The following is a 26,148-nucleotide window of genomic DNA, read 5'->3' as shown; positions in this document are numbered from 1 at the left end:
TGAACAAATGGAGCCATCCCTGGGGAATGTAGTACTCAGCCACAAAAGAGGAATGAAGTCATAACACATGTCATACCATAAATTAACTCTGAAAACGTTAAGCTAAGTGAAAGAAGCCAAACACAGAAGGCAACATATTGCATGATTCCATGTATCAGACAAAACCAGAAAACAGGAAATCAGATAGAAGAGGTTTACCAAGGGTGTACGGGGGAAAGGAGAACGGTTGCTAGCTGAATATCTGTTCCTTTTTGTATAATATCAATGTTCTGGATTAGTTAGAACTAGTGTTTGGGACTCTGAATGTTATGTTTTAGAAGGGTTCCCATAGTGAGGGTAGAAAATGGCTTAAGAACAGAGCCAGAGGGAGCACTGGAAGATGGCGTATGTACACACGAAAGGATAAAACATGCAGAAATGAATCCAAATCCATGAGGGAAATGAGAAGAATATAGAAAAGTAATCAACCAAAACCAATAAGAGAAGGAAGAAGAAAAGAAAAATGTCTGACCGTAACTTGAAATTTTGTGAACATGTCAAAAGTTTGTTTTTCAAACAAAGCATCCAGAGCAGCAGAATATTAGTAACAATTAGGCAGTTGGTTGGGTGCGCGTACATGCCAGTGCTTGCTCAGAGGTAAGGAAAAAACAGCCATAGAAGAGATATGAAACAGAGTTAGAAACATAAGACAGCCCCCCAAGATTGGCAAAAATTGAAAATGAAAAGAACGTTCAACCTCTCGAGCAACGAAGGAAAGGAAAACAGGATTAAAACATTTTAATTCATTAAAATATTTTAATAAGGAGGCCAGGTGCCCGTGGCTCACACCTGTAATCCTAGCCACTCAGGAGGCTGAGATCTGAGGAGTATGGTTGGAAACCAGCCCAAGCAGAAAAGTTCATGAGACTTTTATCTCCAATTAATCATCAAGAATTAAGAAAAAAAAAAAAAGCCAGAAGTTGAGTTGTGGCTCAAGGGGTAGAGCACAACCTTGAGAAAAACAGCTCAGGGACAGTACCCAGGCCTGAGTTCAAGCCCCAGGAACTGCACGAAACAATTCATAATGATAATAATATGCAGTGCTACAATGACATAATAAGCATCACAGGAAAGCTTTGCATGCATGACTATGAACTCTTGTAAATCCAGGAAGGAAACTCAGCACCTCAGTGCAGAGCTTCCAACTATTCAGAGACAGCCTGAGATTCTGAAATAAAACCTGAGATTTCAGAAATAAGATAGACAGGAATGTGAATTTGTTTCTATTGCAAGATTGTTATTTTTACTCATTCCCCTCATATTTATTAAGACAATACAATTTGCCCAACGCTTCGCCAGATAAAGAGTAGCATACACGAATGCTCTTTCCTTTTCTAAAGTTGATATGGTCAAGGTTCGAAACGGCACACCGTGTTTGCCATTTTGCTAATAAAAGTTATTGCATACTTGTTAAGCCCACGGGAAATACAAACTGAGTTTAGAGAAAGTTAGAAACAAGGTCACCTAAGCTGGACCATTGGGTCTTTTCAATATATAAATATATGCTATATATTATTGGAGAGGTGATAGACGGAGGATTTACAGCGACGTAAGTCAAGTGACGAGGGCATTTCTTTGGGGGCAATGTCACCTCATCCCTCGCTCTCTCCCAGTTTCCCCCTCCTGTCCTCACCCACAAGGTGCACAGCTCATTTTCCACATAGTGTTTAGTGAGTACCACTGCTGCATTTGCTCATCCTCTGCACTATTGTTATTTTAAAATACTCATACTCGTGGAAAGCTCTTGCAAATCAAGTTTTTGTAAGGGGGAGAGAAGGAGAAACCATCGAGCTGGATCTTATCATCCAGCAACGATTGTCATTAAAGGAGGGTGCTGGGGTGAGGGTATAGCTCAGTGGGCAGAATACTTTCCCACCGTGGGTAGAGAACAGGCTTCACCCCTTGGTACTGAGATAAGACCAAAAGTGACGCCTAAACTGCCCCTCATACTCAAGGACGTCTGGAGAACGATGCATTTCCAAGCTTTTAGAAACAGACTATAGCTACAAACCCTCTGTTTTAAAAAAGGGAACGCTCACGATTAATTTCAGCTCTGTTATACTTTCTCACCTGAGCCATGCGCAGATACCCTTTGTCGCCTTTGATGGCTTACATTCATTGGGTTTGACTTGGATAGGTTTCTCTGAAAGTATTCCAGAGAAATGGTGAGCGCGAAGCCCTTACCGTCCAATTCTAGATGCTTACTCTTTGCCTTCATGCTTCCAAAACAATTAAGTCAGCCGTAGCACCGCGTTTCGTGCCTTTGTGGGTCTCCTGAAACTCTGTTAGGCATTGCTCTATTACCTTCTGACCCCGGGCAGATGGAAGGAGCCCTCTGAGGAGAGGTCAGCTGGACCCTTTCCTTGAACTTGACCTGGCTTTATTTCTGTTTAGATGCCAGAACAATTATTTCTTCATTATTGGAGGATATTATTATCTCTTGTTTGTTATCTTTCTAAATCTGATTTTCTGGGATGTGATTTTCCCTTTCCATTGCAAAAACAGAGTGAGATGTATTTCTATTCCACGTGTTTCTCTTGCGTGGACACACCAACAGTCCTTATTTTTTAATCAACCGTGTCCTTCACATGTGTTATCATCTTCCTAATGATTCTAATCTCCGTTGTTTTCCTAAGCTCTCATCATTATTACCATGAACCTTTTCTCTTTGTCAGCATTCAAATTTTCAGCTGTCTAATTTAGTTCTTTTTGTTTATAATCTATTTCCATAAAAGTGGAGTTTTGCTTCCATTTTCTTAGCATTGTGAACTCTCTTTTAATCTCATTGTGTGGTCATCTCATTTCTCATTGTCAAGTTCCGTTTCATAGAATTCAGGTTCTTATTAACTTCCATAGTGCAAAGACAAATTGCAAGTTTTCTTTTTGTCTTGAGTTTATCTGCTGTGAGGTTGGGTTTTTTCATTTGTCTTGTGCAAGCAATAGTCTTCCTTCTTTCTTCAGTGCTTTCTTTTTCTCTCCCTTGCAGTGCTATGAAGAAGGTGTGCTTTGCTACCACATGCTTTATTCTCATATTCCTCAGGCCTGACATTGGCAGTTCTGATTAAACTTTTTAGTTCTATTTAGTGCAGTTCATGGCTTCTTGACTATGGCATGATTAACAACATAAAGGTAACATCCTAGGGAAACCGTGAGGCAGGGAAGGCTTTCTGAATTAGCTCAGATTCTAAGATCCCAGAAACAGGAAATCTTGTGGTGGCTACAAGGCTTCCCATAGCTTTGAAGTACAGGGCCACTTCTCCTGAATCTGGCTTCTGTCTCTTGTGGTTGGGCTTAGAGAACACCAGTAGAGATTGCTACTCCCTTCAGCAGGAAGTTAGAACGCTTCCTAGTTGATTGGCAGAGAGAGAGAGAAGTTGAACAGATTTTTAATTGTCTACTGTTCATTTAGGGAAGAACTAGAAGAAAGCAATTGGGCGACTGGTTTCATTATGCCTCCTAGATGTTCCATAGAATTATTTATGTAAGTGAAGGAGTCAAGAGAATCCAAGTGCTCAATAACAGAAGATTACACAAAGAAATTATAATTGATCTTCATAGCTGAATATTAGTCATTAAACATTCTTTAAAATTAAAAGAGCAAATAAAATATTCACTATGTAATCAACAGTAGATCAAAGCATATGTACATTATGACCCAGATGTACGCTGATTACTTAGATAGATGTATATAAAGTCTAAACAGGAAGAATGAATGGGTTATATACGTTTTCAGGACCTAGATAGACATGGGATGTGGATGGCTGGTATCCCGGTGGTTTCTTGACCTCTTGAAGCTTTACTTTACGCCAGAGGAAGAGAAAGGGCTCTGAGTGCTTGAAACAGAAGCGGTGGGTTGTCCAGTACTTGTTACACCAGGACTAGAAAACTGAGACGCCAAACAGGAAAGGATGCGGTAATTCAAAGGTTCACAACAGCAAGAAACTGAAAGTTATATCTACAAGGTTTAAAAAAAAAAAAAAGAAAATCGAAGCTGCCACTCAGTACAAACACGGCCTCCACCCTCCCAAGTCCAGGCAGGGCCTCGCCCAGGCCCAGCTTGGGGGAAGGGAGCCCCCTGCCACCCAGAAAGAGGGAAGAGAATGTCTCCGGGCCTGCAGGCAAGCGGGTCTCCACCCAACAGTTTTCTCTTCCGTGAAACCCTAAGGTCAGGGGACCCCTGGAGAAATGGTGTCTGTTACATGGCTTCCCCGGACCAGCCCTATTCTTCAGAAATGGAGGATGCTGGGGAGACCACAAAGGATGAAAGCTGCCAAAAAGCTGATGGGGCCCAAGGGCTGAGACAAAGGCGACCAGTCAGTGGGAGAGGAGGGCGGGATGCTGCTATAAGCCCGTCGGGGTGCCATCAGCTCCACCCTCGTGGTCCCCACCCCCTCCCCCAACCCCACGCACACCCAGGAGGAAGAACGGCCACTGCACACCCAAAAGCATCCCAGACACAGGCTGTGAAAGCAAACCTGCGAAATCCCAGCATAGGCCGGCACACCCCCCCCCACGCACCCCCAAATCACGATGCCCCTCGTGTGGGGGATGTCTCTGGGATCTGCCTCATCCCTTTTTATTTTCCTCTTGTTCTTCACAGCCGCACCATGAAGTGTGGGATCATAGCCGCCAAACAGCCTCCTTATTAGCATCAGAACTATAGTCAAAACACATTATGCTTGGCTAATACATTTATTTTTTATGTAATGGAAATGCCATCAAAGCATAGTTAATCGGAATTGAATTAAATCATAATTGGAGCTCTTGTGCACAAGGAAGAGAAATTATTCTTTATTGTTGCGGACTGAACATGCACCAGTTGTAATTTACTTTTTTTTTAAAGCAAATGGCCATTGTTGCCCAGGGGGTGTGTATCCCACCAGCAATGGCTCCCGTTAAACACCGTGGCAGAGCACAGATGTGGTTGTGATGGGCCCATGGATGGTTCCAGGGGGACATTGTGCTCAGCTAGGAGGCCTCCAGGTGCCTCCGTGCCCCTCTGGGGTGAGCTGGCAAGCAGGTCCATGCTAACGTGAGCAAACGAGATGACCTGTCAGAGCCAGTGGTCTCGGCATTACTCATTGTAGAAAGGACTTCAGGTCTGGATTTTAGGCTCTGATGTCCCCATTGTTCCAATGGTCCCTAGCCTTGCTACACAGTAGTGGAATATGGGTACCTGACTCCCTTCCAGCGTCTTCCCAGCAAGATGTTTCGAGGAAGGTTTGCGGCTTGTAGCATCTTTGAAAGGCACCACACGTTCTATGCACAACCAGGTTAGGTCCCACCGCCCTCGGCCTCGGTGCTCCTAATGACAAAGAGTGACCATACCCACACAGGTCTCCCATAGGCCCTAGGTAAAAACAGACAGAGCCACTCTGCTTCTTAACAGACCTAGAGACTTTTCACATAAATGCAGAATAGCTCTAACCAAGATCAAACCAACCTGGGTACACGTACACCTGGACATAAAAGCTTCAACCAACAAACCGCCCTCTCTTATTCATAGCCTCTAACTCCGTGCCTGTCTGCAGGTAGCTGATGGCTAACACTCTGGGGGACTTCTCTCCCAGACAACGTTTTGGAAATGGTACTTCTTCCTAGCATTTGAAGAGCAAATGAGGATCTTCCTTAGCAACTTGTCGTGAGTCTAGTGAACCCAGCAGTTCTCAGGCTTGGCAGTGGCCCCACGTCAATGTGTCCTTAGCCTTGCCACGCAGAACCTCCAAGGCCAAGGTGCTCTACAGGAGGAAACACAATAGGAGCTCGACTCTCCTGGGCCTGGGAGGCCCTTCCTGCTCGCTCAGTATTCTGACCAAAAATAAGGCCCACCAGAGCTGCCCAGGAACACCATGGTTTAGAATTACCCCCTTCCTAAACATATATGGTTAATCCCATGCTTCCCGTGTTTGACTTTGACCTCCAGGCATATGTCTTACTGTTTCCATTTCATTACATGAGGAGGGTGAGCCTTAGAGAAGCTAGGAACTCGCCTGACCCGTGTCAAAGCAGATTAAGTTGTGGCGGTAGTTGAGCTGCTGTTCACATGGCGCCTTCTAGTTTGCTGTTCTGTATCCTCCCAAGTACAGCTATGTGCCACCTAACTGTGGCGAAATGCTTTCAAGACGAGTCATTAAGCAATTCTGCCTTTGTGAGAACACTGTAGAATATACTTAAAGAGGGCTGGGAATATAGCCTAGCGGCAAGGTGGTTGCCTTGTATGCATGAAGCCCTGGGTTCGATTCCTCATCACCACATATACAGAAAATGGCCGGAAGTGGCGCTGTGGCTCAAGTGGTAGAGTGCTAGCCTTGAGCAAAAAGAAGCCAGGGACAGTGCTCGGGCCCTGAGTCCAAGGCCCAGGACTGGTTAAAAAAAAAAAAAAGAAAAAGAAAAGAATATAGTGTCTAGTGTGTAGCAAGAATTCAATAAGAAACTGGTGGTAATTATATAGAATGGGGGGTGATAATAGTTGTAGAGCACCTAACGCCAATCTGACAGATAATCCCTGCTCAATGCATACTACTTTTCATATGCCTGCTCTGAGGCCCAAGCGCTGCAGACTTTATGTAATCACATTGTTGGAGGCCTGGAGCAAGCTATTTATCTTATAGGTGCTGAGGGGCTGTGACCTTCGATTATCCCACTTCCTAGACCCTTGTTTCTCTCTAATTCAAAGGGGTCACACTGTATTTTTTGACGGCTACTGTGCTCCCACCTACAACTGGATATCTGGAGATCAGGGAGGTCTCACCTGCAGACATAGGCAAGGTTTTGCAAGCACTGAAACGCATACAGGGGTTAGGGAGGGCCCGTGCTCCATATCATGCGTCAGGGCCCAGACTGGGCGGGAATTCCATTTGCAGACCGCTGACAGCAGCAGGATTGTAGCCATAAAGTCAGGCTCTGACTCACCACCATTGGAAAGTAACCTACATCTTTAACCATGGTGGTGCGGTAACCCGAGGGCAAGCTGGTCAAAATGCACCACGAGCCCCGGCACTACCGGCCCGTCCTGTCATCCCAGCGGCTCGGGAGGCTGAGTCTGACCATCGCCGTTCAAAGCCAGCCTGGGAGGAAAGCCCAGGAAACTCTCACCCCCAATGAACCACCAAAAGTCGACAACTAGAGCCTTGGTTCATGCCGTTCGTTGAGTGCTCCTCTTGAGCTAAGGGACAGCAGCCAGGCCTTGAGTTCTAGTCCCTGTCCTAGAAAAAATAAACAAATAAAATGAACTATGATTTATTTACACATACATACACACACACGTACATACACTTCTGGAAAAATACTTACTGCATGACAGTTTGAAGACAGACAGGGGACCATTAAAAAATTAAGATCATAAAATAACAACTTTTAAGCATCGCATATATTAAAGGGATGTCCGCTAGCAAATGTATTTTTAAGTTCTGAGTCCTTTTAAGTGTTTGATGGTAGAGGATTCAATGTCCTATGCTCTTCTTTCAGTGGCCTTGTTTGAAACACACACTTGCCGGTATTGTAAAAAAATTTTTTTTCTTAATCTAACACAAAAGAGGAAAAGGAGGCCTATTTTTCTCAACCCACTTAAAAATAGAAGCACGAGCTCCTCGGTCAGCTTGGACTCTGCCGGCTTACCTGGCTGCTCTCAGCTCTTCCCTGCCTTAAGCTGTCTGTTCTTGTGCCCAGGCCCAGCCGTCCCTTTCAACCCCACCCAAAGCCCTTGGCCAGTTCCCCTCCCCGACTACAGGTCATTCACGACTCTCCTCCCTCTTTAGCCTTCTTCCTTCCTTCCTTCCTTTCTCTCTCTCTCTCTCTCTCTCTCTCTCTCTCTCGTGTGTAGTGTGTGTGTGTGTGTGTGTGTGTGTGTGTGTGTGTTACTGGGGTTTCAATTCAGGGCCTGGGCTCTGTCCTTTAGTTTTGCTCAAGGCTGGCACTCTACCATTTGAGCCACAGTTCTACTTTCAATTTTTGGTGGTGACTAGCGATGAGAGTCTCTCAGACTTTCCCGTCCTGCCTGACTTCCAACCGCGACCCTCAGCCCTCAGCCTCCTGAGAAGCTAGGACGGCGGGAGCGAGCCACTGGTGGCTGGCACCTTTTCTGCCTTTCCCACGAATCCTCTTCAGGAATGTCTCTGCATTGGCACTCGTCTCTCCTTGAGATGGCCCATACCATCCCAGAACTTGAGGCTGATGTTCAAGGGGAACTTGAAACATCTTTCTGTTCCCCCTGGGAGTTTCTGGGTCCTTGTTCTTTGTCACTCTGCCAAGATGCTTTTCCGGGGTAAGAAAGACGGGAAGTTAGCCGGGCACCGGTGGCTCACGCCTGTCATCCTAGCTACTCGGGAAGCTGAGATCTGAGGATCGTGGTTCAAAGCCAGCCAGGGGGAAAAAAAAAAGTCCACGAGATTCTTATCTCCAATCAACCACCAGAAAACCAGAAGGGGCTTGGTGGCTCAACGTGGTAGAGCAAAAGCTCGAGGACGGCACTCGGCCCCTGAGTTCAAGTCCCACGACCACCAACATCAACAACCACCACAAAAATGGAGAGTCAAGGAAAAAGGGCAATTAGGGCCAAATTTAAAGGCCATGCAGTAACCAGCAAGAACACAGGTGGAAGAAGGAGGAGAGAGTGGCACAAAGAAAACAAAACAAGCCATCTGGCCCACTTAGAATTTTAACAAGGCTGGTCTCCTGGGCATTATGTAATTCCTTGAATTGATTTGCATGCTGCCTCACCTTACAAAGGGTTGGAGGAAAGTTACCAAGAGAGAGAGAGAAGGCATTTGCAACAAGCTGATAAAAATCAGAAAGCGGACAGCTGAGGGGGAGGGAGAAATAATGCGAAGTGAAAGTGGAAAAAAAAAATAGGTGTAAAGCCAAGTAGAAGGACTCTCTCAGGCTGCCAAAACAAAGCAAGACATTAGGCGAGGCAGGAGAGCAAATGGCCACTCCCGGGGCGGGGTGGGGGGGTGGGGGGGTGGAGGATGCTCTTCCTATAGGCAAATCAGAGCGGAGTTCCTGACAGTGAAACTCCCCACTTCTGTTTGAATTACGAAGTGAAGCACAAATATAAAAAAAAAGATCACACGAGTGGGCCACTCCTGGGGAGTTGTAGTTAACTCCAAACCCTTCTCCTCGAGGGACCCCCTGGGGTTGGGCAGAAATGGCCCTAAAGGAGCCAGGCAAGCTGGGGATTTCATTCACACCCCAGTCATGCATATGCACATTTTCTACTTTCAAGGTTGGTTGGTTTGGAGAGTAAGGGGGTATATCTGAGCTTAGATGATGTGATATATAGATAGATAGATAGATAGATAGATAGATAGATAGATAGATAGATAGATAGATAGATAGATCGATAGATAGATATGGGTCCTGTTATTCCTTCTGTATGTGCCACATCAAAATTCAGACCCTTTGTTTCCGTATCCTGACCGCAAACGTGTGCCACCTTTACTCGGGGGCCTCATTTTCTTCCTGGTTTGTTCACTGACAACCTCCAGGTTCTTGAGAAGCACTGGGTGGAAGGTGTGAGTGCTCACTGCTAAGTCTTCTTCCGCACTCTGTATCTGGGGAGGCCAAGTTCAGGTGCGAGGTAGGGGCCGAGAGACTCTTCGCCACACAGCCAGGCGGGCATCCTAGCGGTTCCCGATTCGCACACCAGGAAACTCACGAATCACTTGCAGAGCAAGATGATCCCAAAAGCGAGGTGGACGCCGAAGAGCGTGCCTTTGAGCCCTCCCCAAAGGGCTGCAGTTTCTAGAAGTTTCCTAATAGTCAGTGTAACTGAGGACACAGGAAAAGATGTTTAATGTTTCCCAGGAACTTGGGATAACTAAAATAAATCACACCAAATAGTCTCCCAAGTATACTCCAATTATCATCATCATCATCATCATCATTAATGTTATATATGTTATTCAAAAACTAAAAATGAGGGCTGGGAATGTGGCTCAGTGGTAGAGTGCTCGCCTAGCATGCATGAAGCCCTGGGTTCGATTCCTCAGTTCCACATACGCAGAAAAAGCTGCAAGCGGCGCTGTGGCTCAAGTGGTAGAGTCCTAGCCTTGAGCAAAAAGTAGCCAGGGACAGTGCTCAGGCCCTGAGTCCAAGCCCGAGGACTGGCAAAAAGTAAAATAAACTAAAAATGATGTAAAGTTCATTTATCAATTAGTAGGTAAATCATGCTCGTAGCTGCCACGGATGAACCTCAAAGTATCAATGACTCTCATCGTGGTGAAAGTTGTTTTTCTTTCATTTTATGGAAATCTGAGTTGGTAAGAAAACTCACCCATCTTCCTGGGGCCGGGGCTCCATGTATCTTGTGGCTCCACCACCCACCATTCAGTCTTTCAGCAGGTGGCGAGCACTATCCCAAGGAAGAAGCTTCTAGAAGCTAAGGAGGAAGTGGTACACACCTCATCCCCACCTTTTATGGGACACCTTGGGCCACGTAGGCCCCCTTCACTTCAAGGCAGGCTGGGAAACGCGTCCCTGCGCTGTCCGTGGATGCGAGCCGTTCTATGCCACAAGTTTCACCTTGGCGCCACGGTCACCAGGAAGAGATCCTTTCTCCATCTTGCCTGCAGCCTTGTTCTGCAGGGTTTGGGAAAGCATCCCGTAGAAGTGGTGTGAATGGACCTAAGCCAAGGCCCTGCCCAACACAAGGTCCCCATGTCCTTCAGCTCCATGCGGCCCTGTCAAATAGCTCTGACGCTTAATCATTCCTGGCGTTCTCATGAATCTCCGGGCCTCGTGCTCACATTACCCTCATTAATAATACGGGCACACCCCCAGGAGGCAGGCCCGTGTGGACGGTGAGGAACTAGAACTAAAGACGGAGGTGAAGCAGCCCTTCTCCCCCACACAACAAACAGGTCCGCCAGCGCGACGGTCTCAGCTTCACAGCTATTAATTCTCAGGCTTGCTGGAGAGGACGACAGAAGGCCGCGGGAACAGGTCCACCACGCGTGGCAGCCATCCTTCCTACAGCCACGTGGAGGAAACACCCAGGTCTCCTACAGGCTAGCGCTGCCACGCTGCACAGGTCAGGTAACTCCTGTTAGCTGTCTGGCGTGCCTATTCCCTTCTTTAAATGGAGGAGACAGAAATGCCCCCTCCTAGAGATGATGTGAGGATTCTGTGGAATAGTCCGTCTGCATCAAAGGCCTTTGTAGCTGGAATATGCCAAGTGCCCTAGACATGACAGATGACGATGAGGAGGAAGGTGATAGCTACAGCGTCTCCAAGGGCCGCATCCAACTCCTATGCTTTTGTTTCAATAAAGCTTAAAGGGGGTGGGGAGGTACTTTCTAACTCTAGTACATCCACAGTGCCTATCCCAGGTGAGACTAAGGTCAGAAATATAAATATTTGGTGATCTACTAAAGGCAGTTGGGTGAGATGAAATTCACATAGCATGACTTCACGTTAGTATCTTCTAATCTAGCTTTGGACACAAACCCTCTCTCAACTATACCAAAATCATAAGTAACAAGCTATGTGCTTTTTGTTGGGTTCTTGCAGAAGTTACATACCTTTCTGTGCCTCGGTTTCCTCAACTACAAAACTGAGGTGAAGCCAGGCACCAGCGGCTCACATCTGTAATTCTAGCTAGTTGGGAGGCTGAGGTATAAGGACTGTAGTTTGAAGCTTACCTGGAAAGAAAAGTCCATGAAACACTTACCTCCAATTATCCACCAAAAAAAAGGGCCAGAAATGGAGAGATGGCCCAAGTGGTGGAGTGTCAGCCTTGAGCAAAAAAAAAAGCTAAGGGACAGCAACTAGGCCCTGAGTTTAAGCCCAATACTGGCACCATATGTACACGTAGATGGATGGACGGACAGACGGATGGACTGACAGACAGATAGATGGTCACCATTCTCAAATCATAGGATGGTTGTGAGGATTAAAGAAAGAAGGCTGCTAGAACAAGACCTAGCTGATGTCATCCACTGTGTATCTAGAATGTCTAGAACCATGACTCCTTCAAGTCAGACTAATTGCAACCCTCCTGATGGTGGCGTTAAGGCATTAAGCCCATGCTTGGCAGAAACTAATGGTGGAGATGCAGAACATGCGTGTGGAAACAGCTACCAGAGCCCTCCAAGGGCAGCAGGCCACACTCAAGGCCAGGCCTCATGCCCTGCAGCACACAGGACATGCACTTGCAATTATGCGTGAGACGGGAAGTAGTTAAATGACACAAACGAGCTATGACCAACAGATAATAAATAGTAAGGCCTGTGATATTTAGTGACATTCTCCTAAAACACCTTTGAATCTGGAATAACAGAAGTGCCAAGATGGTTGATCACAATGATGGTGGTGGTGGAGGTGGTGGTGGTGGTGGTGGTGGTAATGCCTCAGTGTGTCTATAAGGAAAGTAAGGTGTCATGTACAACTCTTGTCACACCCACAGTTCCGAACATAATGCGGGCCAGTGGCAAGAACTGTCCAAACACCTGGTTGTGGAGGTGAGAATGATCATGGAGATGACGACCCGCAACTCCAAGCTCTCTATGTGTTTCAAATGTTTCTCCATATCGTTTGTTAAGAAAAGAGGTATATTGCACCTTACTAAGTACTACACAAATACAAATTCACTTCTGCTCACTCTCCTAACCCCACTGCCAATATATGGTGGCTATTCTGTAAATGGGGAAATTGGAGTGCAGAGAGCTTGAGTCCCTTACCAAACTTTCTGCCAGCCTCCGGGGTAGTCTGTAAGCTGCAAAGCTCCAACTCGTCCCCTTCTCCCTGCTCTGCCCGCCAAGGCAAATCGGCTTCACGCCTTAGAGCTTCCCAAGGGACATGGCCCCTTGGAGTCTGCAAAAGGTTCAAACATAATCGAGGGCTGATGAATCCAATCCTGCTCAAAATCTTGCTTTTTCGGTAGCCTCGGGCCAAGAGTTGAATCAACCTCGGGTTCCACTTTCTTCGCTTACAAGCAGAAACTTACGCTTACCAAGTCACACGAGGGCCCTGGGAGGATTCGTCGGCTGTTCCACAAGCGCTTTTAAGATGAGAAATATGGATCCTTTGCATTATTATTTTAATAGCCTTGGACTTTGTGGTCCCCCGTTTATATGGTGGTGGATAGCAGGAAAGAGGGAGGTTGGTGACGTTCCTTCTCTCCAGCTTTGTCCTATGAGCCGCGCAGGGAATACGTATACCTCATGACCTGGGATTTGGGGAAGCTCTTCCCAGCAGAGCCTCGTGGGCCAGGCCTCACGGCTGCTCACAGCCGTGTGGGAACCTGGTGTCTAACGAAGCACAGAACAGCTTCCTGTCTCAACAGCTGCATTGCGGACAGACCCAACACAGGAGCCTTTCTACCACCATGCACACACCTGCAGCGCTTTAAACAGGGACTCTGCCCAACGCAGCGATGCTAAGCAAACGTGTGGATGGGCTGAACGAATACGTGAACTCGAACTCACTCCCCCTTCTCCCCCAGAAACACAGAAACAAACCCACCGGTTCATCCTATGAATAGGAGTGAAGGGAGGAGTGTGGAGGTGTGGAGGGGAAGGGAGGACCACTGCACACGTGTGTGTTACAGACAGGCTAGCCAGCGAAAGCCAAACAGCCGGCCACCTTGTGGAGATGGGCAGCCGTGGTTTGTCGCTTTAATGCACGGTGAGGCAGAGGCAGAGACCTGCTCTTCTCGTTCCTTTTTCAGTGTGTGTGTGCGTGTGAGTGTGTGCGTGCACGTGTGTTAGTACTGAGGCCTATCCTCAGAGCTCTGCCACCCCGAGCCCCAGCCCCACTCCTGGCTGGGTGACGGTTCATTGGAGCTGAGTCTCGAGTGCTTTTCTGCTCAGGCTAGCTTCGAACTGCGGTCCTCAGGTCTCGGCCTCCTGCATAGCTGGGATTCTAGGGGTGAGCTGGGGAAGGCTGCGAGGGCCTTGGCACACGCACACACACACGCACACGCACATGCACACTCAGGGACGCCCCCTGTACCCTGCCCCTGCGTCCTTCAAAGATGGTTCCTTCCTGAACGTCGCCTTCCTCTGCCACACCGATCATCAAGTGTATAATCCGCGTCAATAATTAAACCGGGGGCCAGGACCCCCCCACCCCACCCCCACCCCAGGCCCCGGGCAGCCCCTTCTGCACCAAGTGGGCATGCTCCGAGCCCGGGCGACACACAAGGGGTGAGGCAGGGCCTGGTGGAAGGACTCGGCTAGAGAAGCACAGAGGAGGGCACAGCTCCAGAGCCTGCAGAAATGGAGTCCCGTGGGGAGCAGCTGGGAAGGGGAAGGGGAAGGGGAAGCCCACAGACTTCACCCGGCTGCTCTCGTCCACTCGCCGACGTGGAATTAAGCACCTGCTGTGCGCTCGCTTCGTCACGGACACCATTCCCAGTAATGAATCGATGCAAGGTTCCCAAAGCCAAACCTACCACTCAGTCACCGCACGGACCCGGGAAAGTCACTGAGCCTCTCGGTGCCTCCGTGACCTCATCTTGAACACGGGATCGGTAGTAGCAGTTCTGTGAGGGCTCGATGAGGATCACATACGTGTTCAGCACTTGGGCTCCTGTCAGGCTCACAGTCACGAGTTACAAACGTGTGCTCATAGTAAAGATGAACACACCTAAGTTCCGATGATCGTCTAAAGAAGTAAGGACTCGTTGAACCGCCCGTCCACGTGCCAAGATCTGGAATATTACATGCCACGTTCGCCATCTCATTTATTCATCCATTCACTAAAATAAAAATACCTCGTACACGCCAAATGTCGCGCGTCCCAGAAGCATTCATTGAGCTTGTATTTCATGCCAGGTGGGAGCCAGGGATTTCATAACATCCAACTTTTCATGAATGTTCCCTGAGCTCCGTGCCCAGGGCCGCTCCGAACCAGGTGGCTCTAACCACAGAAGCGTGCTGTCTCACATTTCCGTCAGCTGGAAATCCAATATCAAAGGTGTCCTTAGGGGTGGTTTCCCCAGAGGGCTGAGGGAGAATCTGTCCCATGCCTCCCCCAGCTGCTGTGGTTTGCTGTTCCAGCCTTGCTATTCTTTAGGTTGCAGATGCCTCCCCCGCTGACCTCTGCCTTCATTTCCACATGTGGTCTCTGTGTGTCTTTGTTCAAATCTGCCCTTCTTGTAGGGAAAACGCATATCCAAATGCCCTTATTTCAGCTTGATTCCTCTCACGAAAACCCGGTCTCCAAATAAAGCCACACTGCAAGGGTCGAGGGTTTAAGGAGTCCAACATTTCCTTTGAGAGGAGAGGACCCGGCTCAAGCCAAAGGTATTCCTCACCAACAATCCCTGCAAAGAATGCCACACACGCTGTCACTCATTCAGCAGACATTTGCTCTGGTGGGAACCAGAGCAAACCAGCATCATTTTATTTCTTCCATGAATGCCCAGCCTCTATTGGGAACACTTCATAGGCAATCCATATAATCTTTAGTGCATCCTTCCACACGTTTGACAGCCGATGAGCCCTATATCTCTGGAACTCACGTCTACTTCAAACCCCGCCCTGCCACCAACGTAACCTCTGGAATTCAGCAATCTTTACTACTTCCTGGGGTCCAACTCAAGAGAAGCTCCATTCCCTCATCCCGGGCATCTAAGAGTTGCAGAGTTAATATTCTGTTTGTACTTCAGAGCAGCTAAAATGGCCAATAAATACAGACCCACAGCAGGAAAATGGACAACAATCCCACCAGTTGTTTGAAAGAGCCAGAAATAACCTGGCACTGACTAGCTGAGGGGTCATTTGGTGACAGAGCCAGCTCCAGCATGCAGAACAAGGGGAGGAAATCTCTGGCACAAATGGAAGCTTCCGTAGGATAAAGCCAGCAGAGGGAAGAACAGAAAAGTTCATCCTTAATGAGAAATGACCTTCATAACTCCCTGGGTCTCCCCAGAGCTTCCTTTGCAGAATATTACATTTTTCCATATCTAATTCCTTTCCATCTATCTTATCACTTGTGTGGAAATATTAATAAAGAGACTTTTGTTTAGGCCCTTTTCTACAGTTGCGTGTATGTGTGTTTCAGTATCAAAATATATAAAAGTGTTTTCTACTCTTTTCCTCCTTTATATCCTTCTCTCTTGTGTTGGTGTGAAGGATACTTTATATTTATCTGAGTAGTTTTTAAAGCCCATGGGTTAGGCTGACACCCTGAGCCTTTGCCTGGAGGTAGGAGGCCGGGCACACGCCTCTTGGCCTACCCAGTGTTCTAAGCACAGCTAGCACTAACCAATCCCCCGGATTGGGCCTGAATCTCCATGCCTAGCTCTAGGTCTCCGGGAGTAGGCTACAGTTCACCCCACCCACTCTCCCATCCCACTCTTCTTCACCTTTGGGAGAGACCTTGTTCTCCGCTGGCTGCGAATCCCTGGTTTCACCTTGTCTGGCACCATTTCTGCCCTGTCTGTCACTTTAGCTCCGGTCGTGGCCTTGACTGTGCAGCTCGAAACTCAGCACAAGCCATTTCATGTCGGGCTTTGAGTTCCTGGAGCTTCCCTCGCTCGCTTGCCGTCTTGAGCCAAGTGAGGCACAGTTTCCTCTGTGTGCAACAGAGCTGGTCACGCCCAGCTACCCGGCTGCCATGGGAACGAACGGGAGGAAACGCCCCAAACGCGATTGCTAACGTAGGGCGGCAGAGCAGTCTGTGGAAACTAGCCTGAAACAGGTTTGGGCTCCTCGGCTCTTCGTGTGTGTGTGTGTGTGTGTGTGTGTGTGTGTGTGTGTGTGTGTGTGCGCGCGCGCGCCTCTGTGCGTGTGTACTGAACTTTACGTGAGGGTCTCATGCTCTACCACCTGAGCTCCACTTCAAGGGTTTTGCTGCTTAGGAGATGAGAGTCTCATGGATCATTTTTGCCCAGGCTGGCTTTGAACTACTACGATCCTCAGATAGCCACCGCTTCGGTAGCTAGGACTGCAGTAGCCACCTGTACCCTGCTATAAATAAATGTTCTTAAAGAAGTGACCACCATGGCCACAGAGAACTCAGGGCCTGGGCTCCGTCCCTGATCTTTTGTGCCCAAGGCTACTACTCTACCACTTGAGCAAGAATCTCATGACTTTGTTTTCCCCCCAGGCTGGCTTTGAACCACAGTCCTCAGACCCTCAGCTTCCCGAGTAACTGTGATGGCAGGTGTTCTGGGAGCCAGGGTTAAGAGCCAGCCCCGCCACCATTGGCGCTTGTCCTCGGGGCCCTCATTGGCTTCCACCAAAGGACGGGCGCTCCCATCCGCAAAGCTGGGGAGCCTGGCCGCGGAAGGGAAAAGCCCCCAGGTTCCTTCCTGAGTGAGAGCCTCGGGCAGAGACCTTGGATCCAGCCCCTCTGCCAAGGGCTGCCTTCCAGTTCGGCATTTTCTCCTGGCACCTGGGTGGCAAAGCAGTAAAGATAATAATAATAATAATAATAATAATAATAATAACCCGCGTCAGCTCTGTGGCCGGCTCCACTCCCCGGGGAGGACCTGACCCTTTGTGGGCAGTAATCCCGCTGGCAATTAAAGCGCTGGATGGTGGTGGCCGACGCCGGAGCTCGGTTGGGTGTGTGAGGCAGAAGGGGGTGCCGGCTGGGCCGCAGCCTCTCGGTGGGAACCCGGACTCCGGGCCAGCTGTCCAAGCGGGGGGGGGGGGGGGGGTACCAGCTTCCTTCGGCACTGAGGCTGGAGAGGACGGTGGGAAGGCAGTGTACAGAAACTAGGTCGCAGGGAGAGCAGCTGCAGGCAGGAGGGAGAAAATGCAGAAACACGTTAGTGCTTTCCTTCTCACCTGGAACAGTCTTCAGCCATGAAAAAGACAGCTGCTTCCCCGTTCACTGGCAGCCAGTCCTGCGGAGGGAGGCACGGGTGGGTGGGCTCCACCAGGATACCCCGGGAGGTGGAACGTTGCAGGCTCTGTCCACCAAAGGGACGCCCACCCGTGCATGAGCTTTCCGTGACTGCGACAACGTACCTTATGCAAGCAACCTAAAAAGAGACTTTCATTTTGGCTCAAGAGTTTCGACGTGTCCGTCCATTGCTCGGCCAGGTTGTCTTGGGGCCTCCATTGAGGCAGAGCATAGCAGCGTCAGGGAAAATATGGAAGGAGAACCTGCCCACCTCCTAGCAGCCGGGAAGGACCAGGGGAGGGACGGTGACAGGGACAGGGAGCAAAGAGAGGTGTTGGGGCCCCAATATGCCCTTCAAGAGCCTGTCCAGTGACTTCCTCCAACTAGGCCACACCCCGGAAAGTTCCCACCCCCCCGCCCCAACCCCCCGCCCAAAAGTGCGATCACTGGGGGACCAATCCTTCAACAGAACTCTAGCCCCGTTCCAGATCCAAACCGTAGTTCACAGAGCACACCACGGACTAGTCACGCCCTGATCGCGGGCTCCTCCCGGGAGCTCCTCTTAATGGCAGGCACCGTCTACCCTTCTGTAATCCTCACCGTGGATTTCCAGGTCTTCTTTCCCCAGTCTGCTAAAAGACAGAGAAGCTCAACTCATATCATCACGTGAACAAACCCAGTATGTGGTGAAATTAGATGTGAACCTTGTTCCAAGTAAAAACCCATAAAAACCCCACACTGTGCCTACCCTTCAGTTCGCTGTGATGATCACCACTGATGGGCTGAGGCATAGCACTGTGCTCAGTATTTCATAGCCACTCCGTTCTCCAAGCAATTCCCATCAGAGCTGTGCACTGGTCGCTCATGCCTGTAAGCCTGACTGCTCTGGAGGCTGGGATCTGAGGACCACGGCTTGAAGCCAGCCCAGAGAGAAAAGTCGACGAGAATGAGACTCTTACCTCCAATGAACCACCAAAAAGCCAGAATTGGACCTATGGCTCCATTGGTAGAGTTCCAGTGAGTGAAAAAGCTAAAGGACACCATCCAGGCCCTGAGTTCAAGCCCTAGTACTTTCATACAAAAAATATTTAATGATAATACCCCAAGACCTGTGTCCCAGCCTTGCTGTTGGTGAAGAACGCTGAGGCACTGCCAGGTTAAGCGTATTGCTTCTGATCACTCGGTAAATAGCCAAACCAGAATTTTTAACCAATTTCCTGATTTGGGATTCCTTGCCGTGTGAACGTCTCTCATCTTTAGAGAAGATCCCTTATCTACACCTCATCCCTCATCAGAGATCAGCAGACTCCCCAGAACTCAAGGGACTTTCTCATGGGTGGCTAGTTCTGATCTACCCCTCCCTCCAACAATGGCTCTGACTCCTATTGTCGATCAAGGATGATTGGCTGCTCTTGGCTATAATCTCATGGTCATGGCGTGGTGTATTCAACCCCAGTTCCTATTAGAAACCTAGCCTGCAACTTCTGAACAACCCCCCCCCCCCATGTATCACTGACTTTTTGGTGGGCGGGGTGGTGTTAAGAGTTTATATCAGCAAAGCAGGCAATGTTAAAGAGGGCAAAGGCAAAGGCTTCTCCAGAGCTTAAGAGCCGCCTCATCATGGGACCTCCCTACTAGCTACTGTTCCTCAAAGAACACATGGGGTGCATAGTACTCCCTCTCTTTACCTTCCTTTTCTCTGCGGCATCCCACAATGTCCTACTCGAATCCTGTGTCAAAAGATGTAAGTTGGTGTCCTTTAAGGTTTTCCCTCCCTCTGCACCCCAAAGGAATTTCATCTCCTCCCCCTACAACAAGATTGAAGTGACAGCTGTTAAAATAGATTAATTCATACTTGATGGACTAAAACAAAAATGCCACACACACTGCCCTCCATCCCTCTCTGAGGATGGAAAGGAAATGTGTCCCTTCGCGTTGCTGGTCCGGGAACAGAAACAAGTGGCCCTGTGTTGAGATGAGATTCAGAACCCAGGCTGCAGGTGGGTCATCCTAGCTAGTTGGGAGGCTGAGATCTGAGGAGCGTGGTCCCAAGCCCGCCCAAGAAGAAAAGTCTTCGAGATCTTTATCTCCAATTAATAAAAACAAATCTGGACGTAGAGAGCTTTGGTTACATGTGGCAGAACACTAGCCTTGAGTAAGAAAAGCTAAGGGACCATGCCCAGACCCGGAGTCCAAACCCCAGTAGCAGCAAAAATTAAAAATAAATGAACAAGCGCACAGGCTGTAATCAGAATCCTAGGTCTAAACTGCCTCAACGACTTACCTGCTAAGCCTCAGTATTTTCATCAAGAAAGTGAAAAGGACAGTGATGCCTACCTAGCTTATTGAGATTATCGACCAGTTTAATCACTAGATTACTGAAAGGATTGAGTACAATGATGTGTTGCAAGTGCCGGTCAAAGTCAGGCACCAAGGACTCATGCCTGAAATCGTAGGTATTGAGGAGGCTGAGATCCGGAGGATTACATTTCAAAACTCGCTCAGGAAAGGAAAGTCCATCTCTAAAATAGAATGGGCAAAAAGCCAAGCTGAAGGTGTGGTGGTTCGGGTGTTACTGAGCCAGCTAAGCGAGCCAAGCCAGTGCAAGACCCAAGGCCCTTGGTACGGGGGTGGGAGGGGGGAGGGGCTGAAGTAATCTTATAATGCAACATCGTTATTAGGTTTCTATATTATCTTTTTCCAACCACAGCACTTTCTGTCCCTTCTTTCTCTCTCTCTCTCTTTCCTTCATGCATTCATTCGTTCATTTATTATGCTTTTCTGAGACAGGTTCCCACTGTGAAGCCCAGGCAGGCCACTAGGTCAAGATCCTACTGCCTCAGCATCCTGAGAATTAGAATGATCTCTGGCACCATCTCTAGTCTTCTCTAAGGCTCTACTTTTGTTTGGTGCAGTTCCACTAGGGCTTGAATCAGTACCTAACACCCAGTAGGCAGTGGACCAAGATTTTCCCAGACAGTGAATGGGTGGAAGGATGGATGGAAAACTGAATCAACAATAGGAGGATTTCCTCCTCTCCAGAAGGACATCGTGAATCATTCCTAGTGTTTACTGGTTTGATTTCTATTTCTTACTAATCACCGCGTATTTTCTTGTTTTCTGGGTGCTGCTGACAGAAGAAAGTACAGTCAGTTCTGCTATGGAACCCCATATGTGCTCTGGAAAATCTCTGTGCTATGCAAATGCACCCGCAAAATTAAAACAAATGGAACACAGAATTAAGGGAGAGAAAATAGAGTTAGGGGTATAACACCAAAACTTCACTAATGACACATTCTTTAGAAAAAAAGGCACCTAAAAAATTAGCAGTACTATCCTATTAAATAGTTAAATGCTATTACATGAATTAGACTTGAATCTTGAGGAAGACATGCAGATTTCTGGTGGAAGGGATGTCACTGGGAACTGGAAGAACCAGCTGCATTTGTAACCCACGGGAAGTTGGATAGGCAGGTGTGGTACATAACGTACATTAAGCTGAGGAGGCTGCTAGGTGTTGCTTAATGCGTGTGCATACATGCGGGTGCACACTGTGTGTAGTCTTACACCAGAAAAAATTCTAACTGGGTCTTGCCATTACCCTAAGGCTTCTAATGGGAGGAGTAGAACCTTAGGCTCATATTATTTCTTAGCAGAGACTGCATGAGGTCAAATTCATACCTCTAAAATAATCATTGTAGAAGAACCAAAGGTAAGGTTTTTGTTGCTGTTGTTTTATTTGGTTTTGTTGTGTTCATTCCAGCACTGGGACTTGAACTTAGGGCCTGAACACCACCCCTTAGCGTATTCACTCAAGGCTGGTGCTCTACCAGCCACTCCTCCACTTGCAGTTTGGTGTGGCTAACTGGAGAGAAGCGTCTCGTGGACTTGGTGGTTGCTCAGGCTGGCTTTGAATAGCAATTTTGATCACTGAGCCTTCTGACTAAGTAGGATTACGGGTGTGAGCCACCAGCACCCCAGAAATGCAAGTTGTGTTGATGCTTGCATGTTCCTGTTTGTTAATGCTCTCATTATTTATGCTTCACACACACACACACACACACGCTGGAGGTGGAAGACTAACCTCTTCGCATCCTTCCCTCCCATCTACTTTCAATAAGCACTTATTGATCTCCTTCTATAAATTAGATTGTCCTGACATCACAGAATTATATTTCATCTCAAGACAAAAGCAAATCATGTACAAAACATTTACAAAAACGTCAAATGGTGGATTCTGCACCTAGACTAGAGGCATTTATAAGTTCAGTAATGTTGAATCCCCTCCCTCCATGATTCAAGTCAACTCTCGCTGAAACAAATGACACAAAAGTCTAGAGCTATTTCCTGCTCACCGCCTGCCACAGACACAGGAGCATTTGCCTCTGTTGCAGTAGAGTGCTAGGTTGGCAGACAGAGAAAGCCCAGCACGGTGTAAGGACCCAGTAGAGCACCGGAAGCCAATGTGAAGAATGCATTGGTCTTGAGTGGGTCTAGGTTTTCTCCCTGCTCGAAGGAAAATTCTTCCTTGTGCTGGAACTTGGGGACAACAGAATGATAAATTACCTCTCTCCCTGTTCAACCTTCTTCTGGAGCCTTCTTGTTTCTTTTAGCAAAATTTCAGACCCATCATGATGACCTAAAAGGCCCAGCAGGATCTGACTCTGGCCACATTTCACGTCACCCTCCTCCCTTCCACAGAAGTCTAGCCACACTGGCCCTGAATTTAACGAATTCTTCCTCTGAGCCTTTGCACTGGCTGTTCCTTCCAACTATAACGCTCTCTAAACATGTGTTATCTCAGCATGCTCCTTTTATTCCAAGCTTTGAGCATAATCTGTGATTGCAGTATGTATGTGTTCCCTCTTGCAGCTGTAACAAATTACTGCAAGCTGGTGCCTTCAAGCAACTAAGATTCATTCCCTAGTCGTTCCGAAAGCTGGAGGTCTAACGTGGGTGGGACCACTCACTGCATTTCGTCTGAGACTCTGAGAGCAGTTTATATTTCCTGGGTCTTTCCCACCTCGCTCTCGGCTCCTTCCAACTTCAAGCCTGTCAGTCGTAGCAGTTTGACCTCTGTTTCCATCTTTATATCTTTTCCTCTGACTTTGACCCTTCTGCCTTCCCTTTCTAAGGATTATTTTTATTACAGTAGGCTCACCTGGATAATCTGGAGTGAATTCCCCAACTCCAAGTTCTTTCACATGTTCCAGGGATAAAAGTGCGGACACTTCCGTGGGGGGAGGGACGGAAGGTACAAGAATTATTTAACCTGCCACACTTATTTACCTGCCTCCTTGTTTACCATCTATCTCTATTCTAAGCTCTATGAGACTAAGACCTTATTTATCTTCCTCAGTACTGTCCTCCCTAAACCCACCAGGATTTCTGGCATATCATGTAATCAGTAACTTCTTTGAGAATAAAGGAATTGATGACTAGAGGAGTTGAATAAATTTGTAACCAATTTCCATTGTTAAAATGACATAAGGAACTCTCAGCGAGGCTTATACCTGTAATCCTAGCTACTCAGGCAGATGAGATCTAAGAATCATGGTTGAAAGCCAGCCCAGGCAGAAAAGCCCATGAGACTCTTGTCTCCAATTAAACTCCAAAAACTAGAAGTGGGGCTATGCACCAGCTTTGAGTGAAAAAGCTAAGGCCCTAGGTTCAAGTCCTAGTACTGGCAAAAATAAAAGCTCTTCCAGTAAGAAGACAGGAGCACCAAATTTGCTCTAAAGCTTGCATCTCGCTATGTGACTTGAGGCAGCTTGCTTCACTCTCTGGGTCTCTGTGGTAGTTTCTATAAAATTTAATACTACGAAAAATACTTCAGAGATATTATAGGTATTAAATAAGATTAGGAGTAGGAGAAAGCACTTGGAAACTGTACAGCATCCACAGTTAAGATAATTACTGTTACATAGATTATAGATGAGCAAGACTGAGTCTAATGTGGAAATTACAACATAAATAACTAATGCGAGGCATATGCACACCTTACTTCTGCGGCTGGGTGCTGGGTGAGCGTGGTTATCTCGGCGAGACCGAGAAGACGTGGTGATGGGTCCTGAAGAGTGACCCGAATGGTGGCAAGGAAAGGCAAGGAATAGGAAAAGGCGAGTCGCTGCCAGAAGCCACATACAAATAAATCCCTGAGAGTGTCACCAAGCAGAAAGGGGAGATGCTAGAGGACCCATTTTCAACGACTACCTGGCTTGTTAAAATTGATTAAAGATAAAAGGAGAAATAGAGATCTCTGTCTGTGGCATTAAATTACTCCTTAGACAAGCAGGTCTGTGAACCACAGACTTTCCTTGACGCAATATCTGAAATATCCAAAGACATGATTTCCATTTATAAAGAAAATTCTTTTTCAAACTCCACTAAAAGCCAGTTTCATTGAGAAATGTTCGACATTGCTGCGTGGCTTTGTGAAATCCCTCTTATTGATGTGTTAGGAAGGGCATCACGGCACTCGGCAAAAATAAATCAGGCCCGGCTTTATTTCCTGTCTAGGAAGTGGGGGTGGCATATACTGTTTGCATCTTCAACATTTTTAAGTGTTTGAACATTTTGTAATTAATTTAGAAGAAGGAAAAAAAAAAAACCAGAAAGCCTCTGGATGAGGTAGGCATGAGCAGGAATATTGTTCCCTTGGCTTCTCGGCTTTGTGACTCTAGCAAGTCAGATAAAGCTGTGACTGAGCCCAGTGGTCACATTCATGACTATCTTCCTGCAGACACAGCAGGTTTGTGCACCCTCCACGAGGGGAGAGGCCAAACTTCAACTGTGTCGACGAAACAAGGGTGGAATTGGCTATCACGATGGAAGGAGCACCTGCCTTGAGTCTCCTCTGGCTTCACTTGGATCCTCCTCTAGCTCTATTAGCCCAACAGCCTTGAGATCTCAGGCAAATCATTTAACTTCCTGGACTTCGTTTTCCTCTTTGTAGAATGCCATGATAGTAGCTCTGCCTGGATTCATTGGGGTTGAGAGAACCAGACAAAGGGCTACCTCAGGGTTCAGGGTGGAGAGAAGCAAGACAGGGCAAGACACAGAGTCTGGAGCCAGAAGCCTTGAGACAGTTCCAAGGCCAGTTACTGGAGGCGAATACAACACAAGGTTCTTTCCTCACTTAACTCTTAGTGGTATGCATCTGTTCCAAGCCAGGCATTGTTAAGAATGCTGATTCAGGACTACCCTAGGCATATACTAATCATTGCCAATGACACTGAGATTCCACCTCACCCCAGTTAGAATGGCCATTGTCAAGAACACCAGTAACCACAGATGCTGGCGGGGATGTGGCCAAAAGGGAACGCTACTACACTGTTGGTACACTCTGCAAAAGCAGTATGGAGGTTCCTCAAAGGACTAAACATAGAGCTCCCCTATGACCCAGAAACCTCACTTCTGGGCATTTACCCAAAGGATCACAAGTAAGGTCATAGTAAAGCTACCAGCATTATTTACCATAGCTAAAATATGGAACCAACCCTGATGCCCCTCAATAGATGAATGGATTATGGATTAAGAAAGTGATACACACACACACACACACACACACACACACACACACACAATGGAATTCTATGCTTCCATCAGACAGAATGGCATTTCCCCATTCATAAAGAAATGGAAAGACTTGGAAAAAATCGTATTAAGTGATGTGAACCAGACCCAGATAAACACAGACAATAGCTCAATAGCTATGTACATATGATTATATAAGATGATGCTAAGTGAAATGAACTCCAAGATATGGAAACAAGAGGGCTTTCATTGCTGTTGTTATTTTTAATGCAGTATGTGAAATTTTTCTTTTTCCTTTCATTTTTCTTTCCTGTGGTTTACCCCCTGTTGTTACTGAATTGATTTTGGTGCCCTGCGTATTGTATATACGTTTGTCTGAATTAAGGAAGGGAAGGGGGAACATCAAAATGGTGAGACAAAGGACAAAGGGTGAACCAGTGCAACACCAACACCCACAAGATAATATTTTGGAAAGTAACTGTGCAACTCGGAGGAGGGGGCCTGGGGAGGCCAGAAGGTAGGAGAAAAAGGAGGGAGGAGGTAACAAGTTTGACAAGAAATATACTCACTGCCTTGCGTATGTAACTGTAACCTTGACAATACAATTAAATTTAAGAAATAAAAGGATGCTGATTCAGGATGAACTGGGCTGTGAGAGCTGGTTTTAAGAGCAAGGCAGCAGGCCAAGCTGTTCAACAAGTGGTCAGGTGGCTGAAGGTACAAGGAGCCTCCATTGCACCTTGTAGATGCAGCCAGCAAGGATAGAGACGCCTGAAG

At 47.4% G+C, this 26,148-nt stretch overlaps 1 long non-coding RNA gene across 1 annotated transcript; it reads right to left on the bottom strand.

Moving 5' to 3' along the window:
• Positions 1–336: 336 nt before the first annotated feature.
• LOC125361685 lies at positions 337–25,529 on the bottom strand. The gene is made up of 4 exons (XR_007212978.1): positions 25,412–25,529; positions 22,626–22,634; positions 3,973–3,981; positions 337–347 (listed from the first exon to the last, which is right to left on the bottom strand). It is a non-coding gene; the product is annotated as an uncharacterized LOC125361685 (long non-coding RNA).
• Between the last annotated feature and the right edge of the window lie 619 nt (positions 25,530–26,148).

This window comes from Perognathus longimembris, chromosome 13, assembly GCF_023159225.1.
Source record: "Perognathus longimembris pacificus isolate PPM17 chromosome 13, ASM2315922v1, whole genome shotgun sequence".
NCBI classification, from domain to species: Eukaryota; Metazoa; Chordata; class Mammalia; order Rodentia; family Heteromyidae; genus Perognathus; species Perognathus longimembris.
This window is presented reverse-complemented; position numbering and strand designations above follow the sequence as displayed.